This window comes from Euprymna scolopes, chromosome 36, assembly GCF_053919585.1.
Source record: "Euprymna scolopes isolate OS-2025 chromosome 36, ASM5391958v1, whole genome shotgun sequence".
NCBI lineage: Eukaryota > Metazoa > Mollusca > Cephalopoda > Sepiida > Sepiolidae > Euprymna > Euprymna scolopes.
In genome coordinates, this window is record NC_136517.1 from 11,527,121 (window position 1) to 11,546,309 (window position 19,189).

General features: G+C 35.7%; 1 non-coding gene across 1 annotated transcript; it reads left to right on the forward strand.

Annotated features, from left to right (window-relative positions):
* The first annotated feature begins 3,766 nt into the window (after positions 1 to 3,766).
* LOC145260784 (U1 spliceosomal RNA) lies at positions 3,767 to 3,930 on the forward strand. Its single transcript, XR_013864365.1, has one exon. It is a non-coding gene; the product is annotated as a U1 spliceosomal RNA (small nuclear RNA).
* The last annotated feature ends 15,259 nt before the right edge of the window (positions 3,931 to 19,189 follow it).

A 19,189-nucleotide genomic window follows, 5' to 3' on the forward strand; every position in this document is an offset into this window, starting at 1 on the left:
TTTTCTCTCTATTAAATTCCTCCTTTCCCCGCGCCCCATTTACACCGCTGCTTGATCATTCACAAGGGACTGCTACGAACGCACACCAATTTTGGGTTTAATAGTTGCTTATAAAAACTGAAATGCTTCCTATTGGGGAAACGCACTACGCTTACTTTTATGTTTTTAAATTACCATTTCCTTCCATACATTTTCAAACTATGAAAAATAAATAAATACGGATTCTTTCCATTTTTCCTTCCCTATACATACATTACATCATTTCGGGTTTATTTCGTTTCGTTTCGTTCCCCGTTTCTTTTTTATGTTTACATTTTCCTGATTTTTTGGGGGACGCTCGCCGTCATTATTTTTACTTCTTGCCATCGTTATTTTTTCTTGGGGAGGGGAGTACACAATTGAATATTACTTTTCCTCTCAAAATATTTACACCGTCGTGATTATCGCATTTCTAAATGTAACATATAAAATTTACACGTAAATCGATTACAACCAAATAAGTTTATGAGTGATTAAAACTATTTAGCGGCAAAGATCGAAATTACTCAATTGCAAAATATAAACAATGCATTCCTATATGCCACTAAATGTACGGAGGAAAGCGGGGAATGCATCATACAGGGTGACCAAAAAAAAGGGGCCCACCTCTAATTAGGCCCCGTTTTCTAGTGTTTTGTCCAAACGAAATTTAACACAGTGTATTCTTTGTCCCAGCTCCCACTGGATCTTGGTGTACTCACGGTCGTTGATTCTGCCATGTCCTGTAAAATAAGAGCAATCGGTGAATAAATAATGGAGATATCACGTTTTTATGAACGTATCTTCCTCAATACAGTAAAAAAGAAAAAATTCCTACCATTTCCTTTTTTTTATGAAGATCGAATACATCAATTTCATTTCGTTTCTTTCCACGTTTTTTTTTTTTTTTTTTTTCTTTTTACCTGTTTCTATTTTTCAGATTTCTTTTCCAAGTTTCACATCGTTACTTTTATTTTCTTTTTTGTTTCAACAGTTAAATATTATTTTTCCGGTCAAAATATTTATAGCATCGTGATTATCGCATTTCGATTTGTAAAATATAAAACTTTCATGCAATTCGATTAGGAACAATTCAAATTATGCTTGATATTTACAGACACGGATCGAAATTACTAGATTTTAAAATGTAAACAATGCATTTCTACATTACATTTCCCCTCATATCTGTTATAGAGAGTGGTGTCATAGGCAAATATACCCATCTCCGAAACAATTTTATCAGGGAGGTCATTTATGAATATCAGGAATAATTGAGGTACTCCCGCATTTATGTCATATTGTTTGGATGTATGACCGTCGAGGACAACTTGGATTTTTCTCTTACTTAAGAAGGATTTAATTACATTATGAATTCTTCCAGTGATTCCATATGATCTAATTTTCCTTAGAAGACCATCGTGCCATACCCTGTCAAAAGCCTTAGATATATCAAGGGCCACCGCTCTACCCTCCCCTGTTTTATCCAATGAACGGTATATACGTTCAGAAACTACAGTTAAGATATCTGCTGTTGAACGGGCTTGCCTGAATCCATATTGTTTGTCAGTCAGGAGTTTAGCAGCTGTTAAGTGCTGGACTAGGGCTTGATTTACTAAGGACTCAAATATTTTGGCGAAAAGCGGGAGGAGGCTAATGGGGCGATAATTTAGTGGGTCAGTTCTTTCACCAGAATTCTTGAAGACTGGTACCATAGAAGCGGTTTTCCATCAGTCGGGAAAGCAATATTCGTTAAGGCATTTATTGTAAAGTTTGTAGAGAACTGGAGCAACCTCGGCAGAGCATTTTTTTAATAGCACAGCCGGGATGAGATCTGGTCCACATGCTTTTGAGGTGTCTAGGTTTTTTATAATAGCATGTACCAGAGAAGGGGTGATTTTCAAATTGTCTAGTGTGGCGTCTGTTCGCAGAGGAAAATCAGGGAGGGAGTAGTGTCCTGTAAAATAAGGGCAATCGGTGAATAAATAATGGAGATATCACGTTTTTTTTTTTTGGTCACCCTGTATTAGTTAATCAACGTATCTTCCTCAATACAGTAAAAAAGAAAAAATTCCTACCATTTTCTTTTTTTTTATAAAGATCGAATACATCAATTTCATTTCATTTCGTTCCATGTTCTTTTTTCCGTTTTCAATTTTTCAGATTTCTTTTCCAAGTTGAACATGGTTACTTTTTTTCCTTTTTTGTTTCAACAGTTAAATATTATTTTTCCGGTCAAAATATTTATAGCATCGTGATTATCGCATTTCAATTTGTAAAATATAAAACTTTCACGCAATTCGATTAGGGACAATTCAAATTATGCCTGATATTTACAGACACGGATCGAAATTACTAGATTTTAAAATGTAAACAATGCATTTCTACATTAAACTCTTAACGTCCCATTCGTAAACACATACATTACGGAGTACACGGGGGAGGCATCGTATGAGTTAATCAACATCTGTTTTTATATAGACTTACACATTTTATTATTATACGAAATGTGAATTGATTTGGTGAGTTTTTTTATTAGAGCCAAAATATAAACTATTCCTGATTTCCGAGTAGGGCCTGATGATAGTCTGACGCGTTCAACTCAGATGATGACGTCACTATCTTAATTCTTACTATGGGGAGGGGGAATACTATTTAACCAAAAATTCTTCACGACTGAGACAATCTTTTTTTTTTTTTTTTTTCTTTTCTCCACATTACCAAATGACCCTGGTGTATAACTGTCCAGTGTGGAGGCATGATAAATAATAATAGTATTATTATTATTATTATTATTATTATTATTAAGAAGAAGAAGAAGAAAAAGAAGTCGGCTTGAAAACGAGAATCCACTAACATTAGAAATTTCTCTCTCCTAAAAATAACAAATATATTCAAAATCAACTTAAATTTCCTCTTTGTTTATACAATCCCGAGCAACACCGGGTAGCCCCGCTAGTAATTAAATAAATTCAAGTTAATTTGGTGTTTTTAGAATTGTTCAAATTAATTTACATATTAAAAAATGAGAAGGGAAAAATGTCAGTTTACTAGAAATGAATATGCTGTTGTAAGGGGAGATAACTCTTCTGATTATTTTTCTATATCGTGCGTGTGTGTGGAGTCATTAACAACACATAACTAACATTCAACCGGAATGTTAGTTACATATTGAATTTCTAAAAAAATAAATAAATAAATAAAAGCTAATTTATAATAATATAAACAATACTGAATATTTATTTTATACAAAAGCTCAAAGTATTCTTTTTCATAAGGTCAGGGGAGGCAACACTGCAACCATTTCAAAAATGTATTTATTGTTTTATTTTGATTTGAATCTTAAACTTAATTAAAGCGAATTTTTAAAGAAATAGTTTCATTTGATAAAAAGGATATGGTTGTTTTTTTTTTTTGGTTGTTGTTTGTTTTAAAATAAAATAAGTTTGTTCCGTTTTTATTTTTGACGAAACTTCGAAATGAATTATTGTTGATACGATACAAACGACCTTGACATTGAATAGTACGGTAAAATATGTGCTTATTTAAGAAATATCGTATTGTATGAAAACGTTGATGTGTTTAAATGGTTATAAATTGTTTGTTATGAAATGTTGTTATTGATGAATGTAAAAGTTGTAAAGTGTTAATGTTGTTGAAATTGTTTGAATGTATTTTGTTAAGTTGTAAGTCGGTGTCGGTATTGTGTGTCGGTGTGTGATATAAAAATGTGCCTGAAGTTGTGAAAAGCATACTTACCTGGCACAGGGGTAAACGGTGATCATCCAGGCCGTTCTCCCAGAGCGAGGCCCTTCCATTGCACTACGGTTGGGTTGACCTTTGCGATCGTCCCAAATGTGGACGACTCGGGTGCGCTATTTCTAAGTGTGGGGTCTGCGTTCGCGCTCACCCCGATAACTAATCTAAAATCAGAACATCTTTCTTTTAACAAAAAAAAAGTGTCCCCACCTCTAACATGCGAACCGTTTTTGTTTTTTTTGTGTCACCCTATATTATCTCGCAATTGTATTTTGTTAACTTTACATAACTACAACTTCAATAATTTTGTAGTAATATTTCAGAAATATCATAAACATATATATAGAAAATATCCATAATAAATTTCTGTGTGCGGGTTGAGATTCGTGTTCACCGAGATAATTAAATGAAAACCAAAAAATCAAATAATATGCATTAGTTATTTATTGAGATTGTTGGTCTGACTTCCTCATCTTGGTTGTTATAGTCACAACGTTTCGGCCGTTTTGCACTCCGACCTTCATCAGGTGTTTTGTATCGAACTGTGGAACCGTTTGTCACTAACGGTCAGTCTATCATACATACGAAGCATCACCGAAAAGATTCAGACCACAAAACTGATAAAAAGAAACGGGATGAAAAAGTGTCACGCCATTTCTTAGCGTTTTAAGTATATCGAAGCAATCCTATTCAGCATCTCTGCAGTGGACAACAATCGGCTTTGAAACATCCAATGCCACTTTGATTTGTGTACGAAAAACTTCTTTTTGTGTCTCAGCTTGCAAATAAAACCTGAATAATATCAGCCAACATGGCAAAAATTTTATTAAAAAAAATCTTTTAAATCCATAAAAACTAATGACAGGAATTAATAAAGTTCACAGAAGCATTTCACCCTGAGTTAGCATGTGACGAGAATAAACACTTACCAACATGGACTCTCAAATGCAGTCAATTACTTTCATTTATATGCTGGAAAGATTATATATTAGTGGCCTGGCAAAGCCATAGGGGAGACAACTGAAGTAGCAAAACTGAAGCTGGCCTGCAGGACACTATATATACAAATATAGGCAAATGTGAGCATATTTTATTGGTTTGAAAATAATTTTTTTTTTTTTTTTACCAAATGTCATAAAATTTTAACCATAGGATAGGATAAGAATCTTCAAAAAGCCTGCACATTTTCGTGTAGTTTCGTCCCTTAGAACCAAAGATATGAGCATCTCAATATTCAATTTAGTTACCAGTCTAGACACATATACCACCTTTTTTGGCAATTTTATAAGTTCCAAATCTCAGTGACTATTGATCAGAATTTAACAAATGAAGACTCTTTAGAAAGCTAATGACCTGAATTGTGTAGTGGGCTATGTGACATTTGCCCTTAAGGTCGCACATTAAGGGAATCATCCAGAGCCTATTTTTGGCACTTTTTTACTGCTATAAAATGTTTCAATCATAGTCATGTTTTCCTAGTTTTGCATATGAATTACATCTGATATTTCCTCAAAACCTCTGGTCTTGATGGAGGGGAGACTAAAACTTGGGGCTAAGGTTTCAAATGACCTCTGGTGCTACCAGATCAGGCTGTCTATTGGCTTCTTGAGATGGAATGCACCTACATTGATGTTCCTTTTTGTTCTTCTATTCTCTTTCGTAAAACTTAATTATGTTCTACAAAACCGAAAACAAAAACAACAGCCCCTTTCCTCTCCCTCCCCCTTTTGTTCACCTCTACTTCCTCCCTTCGCCCTGTCGGTGGGGCTTTAGAATACACCAGTTACCCCCCTGCAGAGAGTAAAAGTCCCTCAATGGGGCCACCAGTTTGCCGTGGGTGGCGTCCCGTGCACCTTGGAACGGAATCCTGGTGGTTGAGGGTTGCGGTGGATAGAAATGGTTTCCTCCCCTTCCCAACACACCACTTTGGTCCTTACCTCGGCTAGACGGGCGGTTGGAGAGGACTGCTGCGATCAATCGATTGGTCATGCCTAGCCCTAAATCAAACACAAGAAAACACGCTCGCGCTCCCCACATTAGGCAATAAACTGATTTAGTAAGCGGTGGCTGAAGAGTCAATCAACTTGCTGAGTTCGGACAAAACATGGCTGGAAAACCAACATCCCTTCCAAAAATAAGGCACTTGGAGGGGACAAAGGAAACACAGGTGCTGGAATCCAACAGTAAGAAGAGTATACTTCTGCTGTATCCCTGTTGTGTTTGGGGTGAATGGGTTTCCCCCCCAAACACTTCCCACATAGGGCTCCGAGGCGGATGGGGAGCAGCAGAAATGAAAAATAACCAAAAATAGAAGTGGAAAAAAAGAAAAAGCCTCCCAAAAGAAATCACATGGAAATATTGGATATTTCTAGCTCAGAAGAAGAAGATTTACAAAAACAAAACTTTCCAAGATTTATCACCCTGGAAGCTGAAGATGACAACCCCCTGACAAGACTGTCCCCATTCTTGATACAGAAAGAAATTGCTGCAAGAATATCACCCAAAGCGGTTAAGAATTTAAGAAATGGAACAATTCTAGTAGAAGTGAATAAAAAAAAAGATGCCAATATCCTCTTAAAAATGGAAAAATTCCATAATAAAAAGATCAAAGCATATCCCCACGGTAAAATGAATTCATAAAAAGGCGTTATAAGAAGCAAAGAACTATCATACTGTTCAATTGACGAAATAAAAATCGAACTAAAATCCCAAGGACTAACAGACATAAAAAGAATATCCATTAAAAAAAATGGGAACTCATTTTTAACCAACACCTATATCATAACGTTTAACTCATCAAAGGCCCCTACAGAAATAAAAATCGGTTATACAAACGTAAAAGTTGAACTATTCATACCAAACCCACTTAGATGTCAAAAATGCCAAAAATTCGGACACCATGAGGATGTATGCTATAATCAACCTGTATGTTATATTAGCTATGGAATTAATGTATGACTGTGACATTTGTGACAAAGAAAATAGTTTTTTGTGACATAACAGAAACATTTCTATGAAAGTATATTAAAATGAAAAAAGAATAAAGATAGATTTCTATGAGTCGTTCTGTTTATAATTGTTTTTTTTGAAAAGAAAAAAAATTACAGCCATTGAATTATACTTTTGCCATACATAAGGTAAATGTGCACTGAACAGATACCATAATACTTAAAGTTAAATTCAAATTTTGATATCTTTTTAAAATGAAATTGTTAGTTGAAAGTACAGAATAGTTAAAAAAAAAAACTCTCCCCATGTTAAGAAGGGCTTTTTAAATAGAAAATAAAATGTAACTTTTTTTTTCATTTATTTTAAACAAACATTCATGACTCATTGGGTGAAATATTTCATTTATATGTTAATAATAATTTATATGTTAATAATAAGGTCAATAAAACTAATTAAGACAATTTCTATTTACAGCATTTTTTGTACAATTTGAGTTTTTTTTTCAGAAAACTTTTGTTATTCTTTCCCTTAATTGAGACTTCTTATCAGGTTCTAACAACTTTAAACGCAAAAAATAAAACGATGCTGAAAATGTACAGAGTAAAACAATACGTTTTATTGACGCGTCAAAGTTGATTTATTTGTAAGAAAATTGCAACAGTATAGTTGTAATGCGAAATAGTTGCAAAACATCCCCATGTGAGTGACGAAACGCGCTCTAGACACCCATATACAGTCACCAGCCCATCACTGGGTTTGGTTGATTGTTTTTGTTTTACGACATATCAACCCTTTTCAGGTTATTTAATGCCGAATCCAAAGATCCGGAAGAAAGCTTTTTAATAGAATATATTTGTTGTTTTCACGTCGGTTTCTATTTAACCCATAGTTGGGACCCTAAAAGGTACTACCACTCCGGGTCAGAGTGGACCTGGGAGCAATGGTAATTAAAGGGTGGCTCCACACTCCCCAAAGCCCACAAGCTGGGGGCTCACCACTGGATATAGTTTAAGGTCATATCCAGGACCCCCATTGAGGGACTTTTACCCTCTGCAGGGGGGCAGTCGGCATATTCTAATGCCCCAACGATAGGGCCATCACTGGGAAAAGTGCATTGAAAACAGTTGTGAGTATGTAGAAAAATAAATTCTGAAGCATAAAAGGTCACTCTTCATACCTCCTAAGCATTTTAAGTAAAAAAAAAAAAAGGAGGCTTTACTTTTGGAAAGACCCTTGTTATATATAATACCCTTGTAATAATGTAATATATATCGTTCTAAAATATAAAATAGAAAGTAAAACCAGAGAAGATCCGCCCCATAAAAGAAGAAACAACAGAAAAGATATTACACAAGATTCAAAAAAGAAAAAGTAATCCCTGGGAAAATGGATATTAATTGTGCCTAGTAATTTAAAGAGATTTTTATTTAAAAATGAACAATATTTGGAGGTTAGGTCATAATTAAATAAATTCAAGAAAGTTAATTTGGTGCTTTTAGAATTGTTCAAGTTAGTTCACATAATATAAAAGAAAAATGAGAAATAGGGAAAAGTGGCAATCGACTTAAAAATGGTGATGTAAGCAGAGGTAACACTACTGATTTTTTTTATTTATTTATTTATGTGTCTGTGGGGGGGACGTCATCTTCTAGGGAAAAGTGGCAATCGACTTAAAAATGGTGATGTAAGCAGAGGTAACACTACTGATTTTTTTTATTTTTTTTATTTATTTATTTATGTGTCTGTGGGGGGGACGTCATCTTCTAGGGAAAAGTGGCAATCGACTTAAAAATGGTGATGTAAGCAGAGGTAACACTACTGATTTTTTTTATTTTTTTTATTTATTTATTTATGTGTCTGTGGGGGGGACGTCATCTTCTAGGGAAAAGTGGCAATCGACTTAAAAATGGTGATGTAAGCAGAGGTAACACTACTGATTTTTTTTATTTTTTTTATTTATTTATTTATGTGTCTGTGGGGGGGACGTCATCTTCTAGGGAAAAGTGGCAATCAACTTAAAAATGGTGATGTAAGCAGAGGTAACACTACTGATTTTTTTGATTTTTTTTATTTATTTATTTATGTGTCTGTGGGGGGGACGTCATCTTCTAGGGAAAAGTGGCAATCGACTTAAAAATGGTGATGTAAGCAGAGGTAACACTACTGATTTTTTTGATTTTTTTATTTATTTATGTGTCTGTGGGGGGGGGGACGTCATCTTCTAGGGAAAAGTGGCAATCGACTTAAAAAAAAACAAAAACAAAAATGGTTATGTAAGAAGAGGTAACTCAACTGATTTTTTTTTTCTACATGTGTCTGTGTGTGTGGGGGGTTATCTTCTCTTTTGTATATATATATATATATATATATATATATATATATATATATATATATATATATAAAATGTACTCATTTTTTCCCCTCCGAGTTTGACCTTAATAGGATTAAAAATCACAACATTTCATGCAAATGTAATATGCACAAACTCCAGCAGATTATCTGAGGTGTGCTATAGGCCTATTACCTCTACACTTGCTCGATAATCGTACATTGCTATATTTTTGCTGGTGAGAGTTCACTGCAAAAATCGGTTAGAATCAACAGAAGTTGTAAAATCTTTTCTCTCTATTAAATTCCTCCTTTCCCCGCGCCCCATTTACACCGCTGCTTGATCGTTCACAAGGGACTGCTACGAACGCACACTGATTTCGGGTTTAGTAGTTGCTTATAAAAACTGAAATGCTTCCTATGGAGAAACGCACTACGCTTACTTTTATGTTTTTAAATTACCATTTCCTTTCATACATTTTCACACTACGAAAAATAAATAAATACTGATTCTTTCCTTTTCTTTATTTTTATTTATTTTTTTTTTCCACATACGTACATTACATCATTTCGGGTTTATTTCATTTCCCGTTTCTTTTTTATGTTTACGTTTTCCCGATTTTTTGGGGACGCTCGCCGTCATTATTTTTTCTTCTTGCCATCGTTATTTTTTTCTTGGGAAGGGGGGAGGGGTACACAATTGAATATTACTTTTCCTCTCAAAATATTTACACCATCGTGATTATTGCATTTCTAAATGTAACATATAAAATTTACACGTAAATCGATTACGACCAATTAATTTTATGAGTGATTAAAACTATTTAGCGGCAAAGATCGAAATTACTCAATTGCAAAATATAAACAATGCATTCCTATATGCCACTAAATGTACGGAGGAAAGCGGGGAATGCATCATACAGGGTGACCAAAAAAAACGGGCCCCAACTCTAATTAGGCCTCGTTTCCTAGTGTTTTGTCCAAACGAAATTTAACACAGTGTATTCTTTGTCCCAGCTCTCACTGGGGTCTTGGTGTACTCACGGTCGTTGATTTTTTTTTTTTTTTTTTTCCACCCGAAACAAGGCACAATGCCACTTTGAAGCAGGAGGCTACTATCAGGGACTTAATTAGCAGCGTCATTATGAAGGGAGATGAGTAGAAAGATGTTTGTTAACATTACACTTGAACTTCTGCATATCAGTGCAGTTGGGAAAGCAGAATCCCGGAAGGGAGTTACAAAGACCCGCAGTTCTGGGGAAGAAACTATTGGAGTAAAAGGCTTTCTTGCACCTAGGGATCTCTACTGTAAAGGGATGAGACTTAGTAGCTTGTCGGGGGTAGTTACGTCAGGGAGGTACAAGTGTTTGCAGTTCGTCAGAGCATTCACCATTAAAGTATTTGTAGAACAGGCAGAGGGATACAACATCTCGTCAATGGGACAGAGGCTGAAGCCTAGATGACAGTTCAGGACCTATCAGGTTGGCAACTCTCTTTTGAACCCTGTCCAGGAGCGAGAGACAAGCAGCAGATGCACCAGCCCAGATGTGACAACAGTACTCCATACATGGGCGAATGGTGGCCTTATAGAGGTATAGGGATCTGTCAGGCGTAAGTAGTTTTCTAGCATGGTAGAGGGAGCGAACCTTCCTTGTAGCAGCCTTGGCAATGCTCTCAATGTATCTATTCCAGTTCATATTCCCTGTAAACGTTAGGCCGAGGAGTTTAAAAGAAGTAATTTCAGGCAATGTGTTCTTGGCCATTGCTATTGGTGGTAGAAAAGGTTTCTTGTAGTTATTGAAGGAAACAAGCTTAGTCTTAGCAGCATTGAATGTGACCATCCATTTTTGTCCCCATTTCACTACAGATTGGAGGTCATCCTCTAGTGTTTCTGCCATTTCCTTAGATATGTGTTCATTTGTTTTCCCCTCATATCTGTTATAGAGAGTGGTGTCATAGACAAATATACCCATCTCCGAAACAATTTTATCAGGGAGGTCATTTATGAATATCAGGAATAATTGAGGTACTCCCACATTTATGTCATATTGTTTGGATGTATGACCGTCGAGGACAACTTGGATTTTTCTCTTACTTAAGAAAGATTTAATTACATTATGAATTCTTCCAGTGATTCCATATGATCTAATTTTCCTTAGAAGACCATCGTGCCATACCTTGTAAAAAGCCTTAGATATATCAAGGGCCACCGCTCTACCCTCCCCTGTTTTGTCCAATGAACAGTATATACGTTCAGAAACTACAGTTAAGATATCTGCTGTTGAATGGGCTTGCCTGAATCCATATTGTTTGTCAGTCCGGAGTTTAGCAGCTGTTAAGTGCTGGACTAGGGCTTGATTAACTAAGGACTCAAATATTTTGGCGAAAAGCGGGAGGAGGCTAATGGGGCGATAATTTAGTGGGTCAATTCTTTCACCAGAATTCTTGAAGACTGGTACCACAGAGGCGGTTTTCCAGCAGTTGGGAAAGCAATATTCGTTAAGGCATTTATTGTAAAGTTTGTAGAGAACTGGAGCAACCTCGGCAGAGCATTTTTTTAATAGCACAGCCGGGATGAGATCTGGTCCACATGCTTTTGAGGTGTCTAGGTTTTTTATAATAGCATGTACCAGAGAAGGGGTGATTTTCAAATTGTCTAGTGTGGCGTCTGTTCGCAAAGGAAAATCAGGGAGGGAGTAGTGTCCTGTAAAATAAGGGCAATCGGTGAATAAATAATGGAGATATCACGTTTTTTTTTTGGTCACCCTGTATTAGTTAATCAATGTATCTTCCTCAATACAGTAAAAAAGAAAAAATTTCTACCATTTTCTTTTTTTTTATAAAGATCGAATACATCAATTTCATTTCATTTCGTTCCATGTTCTTTTTTCCGTTTTCAATTTTTCAGATTTCTTGAACATGGCTACTTTTTTTCCTTTTTTGTTTCAACAGTTAAATATTATTTTTCTGGTCAAAATATTTATAGCATCGTGATTATCGCATTTCAATTTGTAAAATATAAAACTTTCACGCAATTCGATTAGGAACAATTCAAATTATGCCTGATATTTACAGACACGGATCGAAATTACTAGATTTTAAAATGTAAACAATGCATTTCTACATTAAACTCTTAACGTCCCATTCGTAAACACATACATTACGGAGTACACGGGGGAGGCATCGTATGAGTTAATCAACGTCTGTTTTTATATAGTCTTCTTACACATTTTATTATTATACGAAATGTGGATGGATTTGGTGAGTTTTTTCTTAGAGCTAAAACATAAACTACTCCTGATTTCCGAGTAGGGCCTGATGATAGTCTGACCGTGGCTACCGAGAAAGAAGGCCGATGCATATGACAGCGTAACGTCACTTCCTAATTAAGTTTTAGATATAGACAGCTTCCGGTATTCAACTGCTAACAGGCATAAAAAAATATGGCTACCAATATGTGTTACCGATTGTGCATGTATGTTCTAAAGAAAAAGAACAATTCTCCATTCGGAAAACAATTATTATAATTGCACATTTGGGATAATTTTAATCGAAATATCGTAAGTGAATTCGTGTTTGAACTTTTATTTTTATTGGAGAAAGTCGAATATTTCATTTTATTTATGTTTTTTTTTTTTTTTTACTGCAAAACAAACAATTTTTGGGTTTATATTACTGTACACATAGATTCGAAAAAGTTGTCAAAAAAACAAATATATAACAAATAAATGTTATCAAAAGCAAGATAAGTTACTTTTCTACCAAACTGGATATATTTTCCGTGTTTTTATTCAATGTAACATGTTTATTCAGCTCGAAAAACATACATTGTTTACCGATGTATTGGAAAATTCAAAATGGCGCCCGACTCTCTCTTTAACACGGTAAGTTCGGGAAAAGTTGTTATAAATAATAAACTAGACAAAATACTATTTAAAAAAACACGAATATATGTCAACCTATGTCACAGTAATATATATTGAGCGAGTTTCTAACAGTATTTTGTCTAGTTTTATATTTATAGCACATTTTTCCAGGTGAGTGAGTACTGACCAAATCTCCACTGGAAGTGTGCAGTTCAAATCTGGTACCTTGCCGCGGCATTTTGTTACCCAAACCCCAGGAAACACCAATGCCAACAAGAAATCAGTGACAACGGCTGTTGCGATAACATGCACAAGTGGTCAAAAGGTGGAGAACACTAGAAATCTGGGGAGACTTGTAACTTGGTCTCCAGGGAACACCACAATTTACTGCCAGTGAGCAATCACTGATGATGGCTTGTGAGACAACTAATACGCTGCACATTTTGATGAAAAACATGGGAAAAAATGGACATAGAAGAACAGAAAACCAAAACTAATTTCTGTATTTAAAGTAATAGTTATTTAAATATTTCAACATATAATCTTAGGCACCGCCAAAGCTGGTGGGGGGGGGCAGGTAAGTACTTTTTGACGGACCGTCTTTTTAAAAATCTACCGAAAATCAGGTAATTATCCAATCAATACAAAATTTTCAGCGATTATTAAGAGAAGAATGAACTTTATAACAGTGTACTTATTTTTCATAAACGATATTTATATATTGTTTTTTTTTTTTTTTGCTTACAACCCCCCCCCCCCTTGTTTTGGGTGGGGGGTACCAAATATGCTTAAAATAATCATCTGAAACTGAACAAAACATATTCCGTTGTTGTAAGGAACAGGATTATAGATAAAAAAAAAAAAAAAAAAAAAAATTGTTACATACCTTATTTTGAGGTCTGAATATCAGAACTTTGATTGTGTTTAATTATTCCGCTTTTGACTTTTGGAGTGTGAAATTCGGTGAATATGTTAAGTAAAATAATTAATTTAAGTTAAGCAAAAAAAAGAAATTTTTTTAAATATTTATACGAAAAAAGCCATTTTAAAATCTTTGATAAATAAATTAATAATTTTTTTTTAGCAAGCCGAATAATGCATGACCATTATTAAAACAGGGAATGCTTTGAAGAATCGATACAAAAAAAAAAAAAAATTGATAAATATTGTGCCCTTTGTGTTAAAAATATCATCAGTTTTTCGATCCCGTTTGATAACGTTTGCCGCCTTTTGACTATGGTGGACCATACGCGCTGAAATAATTTTGTCGGATCTCCGTGACTGCCAAAACCGGTGCAAGCGTGAATCAGTTTTGGTTGGTCACACTCACATAGAAACGAGATGCTTCTCTTTTCATTGCAAGACAAAATTATGGATGGTAAATAAAAATTTATTATTATTTTTATTATTACACGTGTTTATTTTTATTTTACCGAAACTATAGCGGACATTTGTTTGTCCGTCTGCCATAAACGAAACTTTACAGTGAAAAATTAATTTTAAACTAGAAACAGTACTTTTTTTTATACTGCGAAAAATACGCATCGTAAAAAAAAAATGGTTAAACCTTCATTGAATTATTAGGTGAAAGTGCAGAATAGTTGAACACCCCCCATGTTAAGATTGGCTTTCTAAATAAAGTTATTATTTTAGTATGGCCCGTACACTTGCAGCCTCAGGGTTGCTTATGTAGTTTAGTTTAATTTTTATTCTGCTTTAAATTCCCCCCACACACATACACATTAAAAACCAAACTCATCAAAATGGTCACCCATCTGGTACTGGCCAGCCTCGGGGTTGCTTATGTAGTCAAAAAACCCTACAGTTCTTCCTCGTTCAATGAAGGAGAAATCTTTCTAGACTGGGTCAATTTTAATTTTTATTCTGCTTTAAACCCCCCCCTCTCCTCCATTTTTGGGAGCCTAACCCCCACACATACACATTAAAAACCAAACTCATAAAAATGGTCACCCATCTGGTGCTAGCCAGCCTCAGCGTTAATAATACATTGAAATTTTCCTCACTGAAAAATATGTTTTTTGTGCAAGTTTGGTCTTCCGTAGTTTGCTTTTTATCAAGTACAAACGTAAATAGGAATGTAAACACTATCAAATCGATGCGAAGTAACTGGTTGCCTATATGAATAAGTGGAATTATTTGAAATCCAGGTACTTATATTATAATATTTTTGCATATTTTCAATAAAATAACCCTAAATCTTAGACTAAAAATAAACCACTTAATTCTTTCAAAAACCTTTTTTTTTAAATATTTATATACGCTTTTTGTGCAAGACAAAAAATGTCAATTGTTAACTTTTGGGGAAATTTTAACATTTAAAATTTAATTAAAAATAGTAGAAAAAGTTTTACATTATTCAGCTTTCTATATGATAAAATTCAGGGTTTTATCTTTCTGGAAAAAAAAAAAGTTACTCAGAAATCATGGATTTTAATAAATGTAATTTCGTTTTAAAAAACAACAACTTCATTTTTCGGCCTTTTTGGCGGTGCCTATATAATCTTGTGGAGAAAATCCAGCCTCTCAAAAAGGGGCACTCTGGATAGGAACAAAAATAATCTCAGTCATGAAAAATTTCTCCTCCACCGACCGAAGACAGAAAAGGTAAAGTGTATCATCAAAACAGATCTTGTTCCGAGGGCCAAAAAATATTCGTTTAATGTTTCTTTAATTGTTTGTTCCCTAAATTCATAATTCAGTTTTATCAGTATTAAATTGTATATTGCTTTAAAAATACTTAATTTTACATAATGTTTATATTTTATATTGAATAAAGTTCAGTTTAAGTAATAATCGAACTGTGTTCCTTTTTCTTTTTAAAAATGTTTTATTGCTTTTTTTCAAATGGCCCTCATATAGTACTGATAGTCTGACAAATCTTACCTACATTGCCTGCAGACATTTTTTAGTTAACAGGCCTTCTTCTTACTCTCGGTGGCCGTGGTCTGACGCGTTCAACTCAGATGATGACGTCACTATCTTAATTCTTACTATGGGGAGGAGGAATACTATTTAACTAAAAATCCTTCACGACTGAGACAATCTTTACTTTTTGTTTCTTTTCTCCACATTACGAAATGACCCTGGTGTATAACTCTGTCCAGTGTGGAAGCATGGTAAATACTACTACTACTATTATTGTTGTTATTATTATTATTTATTATTATTAAGAAGAACAAGAAGCCGGCAACAGTACTTGAAAACGAGAATCCACTAACATTAGAAATTTCTCTCTCCTAAAAATAACAAATATATTCAAAATCAACTTAAATTTCCTCTTTGTTTATACAATCCCGAGCAACACCGGGTAGCCCCGCTAGTAATTAAATAAATTCAAGTTAATTTGGTGTTTTTAGAATTGTTCAAATTAATTTACATATTAAAAAATGAGAAGGGAAAAATGTCAGTTTACTAGAAATGAATATGCTGTTGTAAGGGGAGATAACTCTTCTGATTATTTTTCTATATCGTGCGTGTGTGTGGAGTCATTAACAACACATAACTAACATTCAACCGGAATGTTAGTTACATATTGAATTTCTAAAAAAATAAATAAATAAATAAAAGCTAATTTATAATAATATAAACAATACTGAATATTTATTTTATACAAAAGCTCAAAGTATTCTTTTTCATAAGGTCAGGGGAGGCAACACTGCAACCATTTCAAAAATGTATTTATTGTTTTATTTTGATTTGAATCTTAAACTTAATTAAAGCGAATTTTTAAAGAAATAGTTTCATTTGATAAAAAGGATATGGTTGTTTTTTTTTTTTTGGTTGTTGTTTGTTTTAAAATAAAATAAGTTTGTTCCGTTTTTATTTTTGACGAAACTTCGAAATGAATTATTGTTGATACGATACAAACGACCTTGACATTGAATAGTACGGTAAAATATGTGCTTATTTAAGAAATATCGTATTGTATGAAAACGTTGATGTGTTTAAATGGTTATAAATTGTTTGTTATGAAATGTTGTTATTGATGAATGTAAAAGTTGTAAAGTGTTAATGTTGTTGAAATTGTTTGAATGTATTTTGTTAAGTTGTAAGTCGGTGTCGGTATTGTGTGTCGGTGTGTGATATAAAAATGTGCCTGAAGTTGTGAAAAGCATACTTACCTGGACAAGAATTGGTCGGAAGTACAGACTAAGGTCGAGTCGTCAGTAGGGACTTGGATTCGGAGGAAATTGTCCTTGAAGGGTCGTGCGGAGGCATGTGCTACATACGTGTTTCCGCTGATCCTTTACCGTTTATCTGTTCTTCCCCTGCCTGCGGACCGCTGTAAGGCTTTAGAGCAACTCCTATTCAAACTTCTTTGGGTAGGAGGAAAGCCGTATGTCCGTAGACAGGTCTGTACACAGAAGCTTAGCGAGGGAGGCTTGGGGATGCCTGATCTGCTAAGTCACAAGCACGCAGAAAGATTGGCATTCCTGAGTCGGACACTGATGGAGGAAACGCCCTGGGTACCAGTCGTGGAGCAAGCTTTCCCACGGCTCATATCCAACCCTGCCGCTGAAGGTCGCAGAAGACCGGCGGGGGAAAGGTGTTTCCTGACCGAATGCCGAGCCGCCCTTAGGGCATTGCCGGGGTCCAGTGACCTTGCACGGCCTAGGTGGTTGCTATATAGGGATGTAGTGGAGGGGACTGCGAAAGACCCGCTGGTGGAGCGGCTACATCTGTCGAGGGGGGAAGTTCTCTCGCTGTGGAGTTGGGCGCCTGCCAGTAGCTACATCAACAATGCTGAATTTTCTATTACGTGGAGGCTAGTCCGAGACGCGCTGCCACTCTTTGGCAAACTAGCCAGGGACGATCATGATAGGGATTATTACTATCCCCCGTGCCCACGCTGCAATGATGAAGAAGAGGAGGAAACGAGAGAACACGCGTTCTTTCTTTGCAGCGGGGTGCGGAGTCTCTGGGAGTATGTCGAAGGGGTAACGGCTCGCATCGACCCCGAGCGGTCGGTGCCACTTGATTTAGCGTACGTAGTCGATAATGTGGATCCGCCGTTTGACAGGGAGAAACGGTTGGGGTTTCTAGCGATCCTAGCGGTGGCTAGGTTAGTGACGTGGGTTTCACGTCTGGACATTGTCTATAGGGGGCAGTCTGTTTCCGATCACGATCTGGTAGTTCGTTTTAAGCATCAACTTAAAACGAAAATCAGATGTGATTGGAAAAGATTGCCCCACATCGACTTTGATAGAAGATGGGTGCACAACACTAGTTTGTGCATCCGACGAGGCGCTAGATTTAAGTTCGTGTTTCCACCCTAGTGGTATTGGTCCTAGGGTGCTGAGGTTTCTTTTTTCTCGGAACCCAGCCCAATCAAGACAAGTAATATAAGGTTTACCTTATAATATTGGGTAGTTTTAAGGCTAGATAGGCAGTAACCACCAAGAGTGGATAGCTTGTGCTTTTTATAGGGCCTAGATTAGGGTAGTATGCGTGTGGATCCTGTTCCCATAGCTTTTTATTTTTTGATAGATTGGCACTAGGAGAGCTTCCAAAGATGCCCAAAAGTCCACTTGTTTTATTTTGTCCCAGGCCTATCTTGCCCATTACGTACATTATCTTGGAAGACGCCATCCATCCCTATTATCCCCGACCCTAATTTATTTTCCATACATGTCCCTAGTTCCTCCACTCCCCTTTAGGGAACGACCTGCTTGCTTTCACCCTTTCCCCCCGGGGGAAGAGGACCGGAAGACAGTGGGCGTTTCATATGACAGACCAGCCGTTAGGTAGGGAGGGTCCCCTTACTAACCCGCCCCCATAGGCATTTTGTTAATTTGTTTTCTTTTTATTTCTTTTTGGGTGTATTCTAGCTTGCCCCCCTCCCCATCATCTCACCCCCATTACAAAAAAAAAAAAAAAAAAAAAAAAAAAAAAAAAAAAAAAATTAAAACTCTTTAGTTTGTAGATATTTTTCCTTTTAATTTCTTGTATATAATGTTATATGTTCTTCTTTTATCACAGCGTGAATGTCGCCTGCCATCCCGTAAGCTGGGGAGCTGTTATTTTAAGTAGGTCCGGGTAAGAATGTTAGGCGAAACAGTGCGTGATAGAAACTCTAGTATAGGTTTTATAATAAAGTACTTGCTATCTTACGCAAGTCTAGCTAAGGACTAGAAAAGACCCCTTTTTTCCCCCACTCCCCCTTACTGGCCTTTGTGCCTAAGCTTCTTCGTACCCCAAATGAGGCCTTGGCAGTAGATAATGCCAAGGCCGGGGACGAAGGGCTAAATATA